This window comes from Vombatus ursinus, unplaced genomic scaffold (assembly GCF_900497805.2).
Source record: "Vombatus ursinus unplaced genomic scaffold, bare-nosed wombat genome assembly UNPS02014973.1, whole genome shotgun sequence".
Lineage (NCBI taxonomy): Eukaryota > Metazoa > Chordata > Mammalia > Diprotodontia > Vombatidae > Vombatus > Vombatus ursinus.
The window spans coordinates 6,838,228-6,842,084 of record NW_020954751.1 but is presented as its reverse complement, the minus strand read 5'-3'; the positions used below and the strand labels follow the sequence as shown (position 1 = coordinate 6,842,084).

Sequence of the window (3,857 nt, the reverse complement as noted above, 5' to 3'; positions counted from 1 at the left end):
ACCCCAATTGCTTAAAAAAAAAAAATGACAAGCATTTTAGCACTCAGAGAAAAAACAAAAAAACCTCCCCCTCTGATAACCAATACCAACTTTAACCAACTGAAAGAAGTCACATATTAACAATGAATAATATATTTTTGCACACTAACAACTTGGCATTGAAAAGAAGGCTTCTCTGAAAACTGTTCATTTCTGTGTAATGCTCTTAGCAACCAAATTAATTTAATGTCAGCCACTAGAAAACATTTCTTTTTCAAGGGCAAGACACATAGCATCAAGGACTTCAGCTCTTGGTTGGGGGCCATCTCATAGTATACAAATCCCACTGGAGAAAGCTCTATCTGAAGGAAGATGAGATCTCCAGCAGACCAAAGCATGCAAGAAAATCTGGTTGCGCTTTACAACTCGGCTGAATGGTGAGCAGGTAAAAGCTGGCTAGAGCCTTTTAAACAATAGAAAACTTGCTTTGCATTAAATGTTTACCTCCTTCAGAGAGGCTTAGAATACTTTGAACTCCTTGACCCTCAGGCAAACCATACACTTCTCTTTACTCTCCCCCAAAAATTTGGATCCTCAAGCACTATCTTAATAAATGGGTCACTGATGCCAATAAATAATTTTCTCCTGGGTTAAAAAAAGGTCTAATTTCCTTCCCCTCCCATTACTCTTCAGGATTTTCATATGATCACTTCAGTGCTGGTGACATAATGAATTTTGTGGCCAACCAAGAGACACTTGTTCTTCAGTCCCAAGGACCAAGTATGGATTTGGGTTTACAATATGTGGGAAGGTAATCTTTCGTTCTATGGCTCTTGACTGCTGCCTAAGACAGAGAGGCTGTTCAGTCTCTATTCAAGACTCAGGGCTTTGTCTTTCCAAAAAGAGGCTGTCCCGAGGGAGAAGGCTCCAGTGAAGAGAGGTGGTCACCATCAACTGGATTTGGCTGACTGCTCATTGTGAGGCTTGAGCTCTGGTAACATTTGAGTGAGCTCAGAGGCACAGGACCCTAAGTTTGTTCCAATCCATGCCCAAGAAAGCTGCCAACTCAGTGTGCTTAAGAAATGTACCTTCTTTTTATTTCGCCAAAATGTCCACCTTGTGCTGGCTAGAAAACAAGAGAAAAACTCTTACCTGTCCCCTTAGACCATCATAGCTGAAGGAGCTAAACATTTTAAAAAATCTTCCAAGATCACATTTCATTAATTCTTTCTGTCTATGAGAACGAGAGCTCTGGTGCTGCCATGGCATTATACAGAGCAAAGTCCATGTCATCAATCTCTTCTTCATGTGAACTGCCAAAAAGATTGGTGTGCTGATTAAAATAGCAGAGGAGAGATCTCTCCTCCAGAGAGCCAATCAGCTCTATAATCACCTGTTGGACCCGATCTGCTAAGGAATCCTCAGCCCAGTCTGTCTGTCTCTCTGAGGTGGAGGATGACCTGTGCCAAGTGGCTTACACTCATCCTGTTCAGTGAGGGATGGTGCCTGCAGTTGCCTTGCAGGAGCTGGACACAGAGGCGTCAGGCACCAGAATCTGCACTAACCAGTTCCTTGCAGCTTAGAGACCTCAGCCTGGTAGAAGTCCTCCTGCCAAAGGTTTTCCAACAGTCCTTCCTGAGGCTTGGCCAGCAGGGTTCTGTCCTCACTCTCTGCAGTGGGAAAGATGACAATTCTTAGCTCCAACTGGTCATGTTGAACCTCCAGAAGGAGTTCCTCCGAGACCACTCCAGGGCGGATGAGGCAATCCAGCATGCTGCCATTGGCTGGCCAGTTGACAGAGCCTACCAGGACCTTCCTGAGCACCTTGAGGGTGACACTGGAGGAGAGGTAGCCATCTACTATGAACCAGTCCCGGGGGCTACTCCCTCAGAGAAAGTACTCCAGCTGAGTGCTTTGAGTCACCCAGTAGTAAGGATTATTGGTAACGGTGTCTTCTCTGGGAATGAAGCTCCACAGAGTGGGCTCTAGCACCAGTGGCACTAGCAGGCAAGTGTGGTCAGCTGCCACAGCTTCCAACCGGTCATACAGGGTGCTGCTTGGAGACAGATCCCCTGAAAGGCAGCTCTGGGAATTTACTGAGCAAGAAATTCTGCAACTCGTGGATAATGTCACCAACAGCCAGCTGTTTGGCCAGGGTGATGCCAGATTCAGAGACTACCACATGGTTCTGATAGCACATGAGGAGTCTCTCCTGCAGTGTAAGGCATAATGGTGCTGGGGAACCAGGGCTGGACACAGTCATGGCCACGGGGTCTCTGGGTTGTTCTGGTTCTGGGGCATGAGGATCCTGGGCTGAGGAAGGCTGTAGCTGGCTGAGGTCTTCTCACCCCTGCTTTGGCTGGGGTCTAGTTGAGGCCTTAAGCAAACTCAGCTTCTGCCAGCTTTCCTCAATGGACTTCTGCTCAGCTTTGACATCATCCTTGTTGGGTGGGCTGGTGGAGCGGTGGATGAGCTGCTTCACTGCCAGGGTTACAATACCCAGGACAGCAGCACTGCCCACACCTAGCACCAGGCTGGCATAGGCCAGGAGGAAGTCCATGGCACTGCTTAGCAGGTTGTTATTTCGGTGCTTCCCCCTCTTCTGGGAGAACTCTGCCACCATCCACCAGCACTGCTGCTTTACCGCACCACCTCCAGCCTTCACTTCCCAGAGCCCAGCTGCAAACCCCAACTGGAAAGTTTTGATGGGAGGAAAGGGGACATAGGTCCAAAGCACAGTATACCCCTGGTGAGGGCGAGGTCCTACGAGCTTCCAGAGAAGAGCCCTAGGACCCTGGGTTATTGCATAGAGGGGATCATTAGTGAATGCAGGACACAGGAAGGGGTAGAAGAGAGGGACCCTGAAAATATTCAGTTTTACCGAGGACCAGGACAGGATTTTGTTGCAGATTAATGGTTTCATACATTCATTGATTCATTGATTTTCCTTATAGATTGAAATATTTTCTTTGCTCCAAAAACGTTACCACTAATGGCTTTCACATTTGGTTTGTGAAAATACCAATTGAATTTTACAGACCATCTTCAAAAATGATCCTTTGCCATTGCTCACCTTCCTTTAGTGGGACTGATGGAGAGGCTGCTAAGTGAGGCAGTGGATACAGTGATGGGCCTGAAAGATCGGAATTCAAATTTGGCCTCAGATACTTCCCTACTGTATGACCCTGCTGAAGTCACTTAAACTCCATTTGCCTCAGTTTCCCCAAATGTAAAATGAAGATAATAATGGCATCTGCCTCCCAGAATTGTTGTGAGGATCAAATGAGATTAACATTTGTAAAGTGCTTAGCATAGTTTCTGGCACTTAGTAGATACCTACCAAATGCTTGCTTCCTTCCAAGAGTGTGATATGTTTAAATATAAAGCCTTGTTTCACTTTTTCTTCCTTTGTTCATTCTGCATCATGTGCATCACACATCACCTCTGGAGCCTTTGAAGGAAAGGAAAGTATTGCTGCTACTATGTGAGCTATTGAACTCTCGTTTGTTTTGGGCAAACTCCAAGACATTATCTCTGCACTCTACCACCTGTTCATGAAATCTTAATGACCACTCATCCCAAGTGCTGTAACTGAGAACCTTGAAGGCTTACAAACTTTAATGAACTAATAGGACCTCGGAGAAGGAAAAGGAGTAAACAAGATGTCACTCTGGATCCCAAGGGTTGAGATGTAAGACTATGTAAATTAATCTATGGAAAATCCAAAAGGAGTATTGGATTCCACAGTCTGGGCCTCACTGAATCTATGTAGACAGTTTTAAATCCCCAAGTCTCTTAGCTTAAGACGTATTTCTTTGTATTTATTAGCTACTCTGAATAAGATGCCTGTCTATAATTTCTCTTTTTTTCTCATAATC

At 45.4% G+C, this 3,857-nt stretch overlaps 1 pseudogene; it reads right to left on the bottom strand.

Annotated features, from left to right (window-relative positions):
* Nucleotides 1–1,213: 1,213 nt before the first annotated feature.
* On the bottom strand, nucleotides 1,214–2,902 carry LOC114030657 (annotated as a pseudogene).
* Between the last annotated feature and the right edge of the window lie 955 nt (nucleotides 2,903–3,857).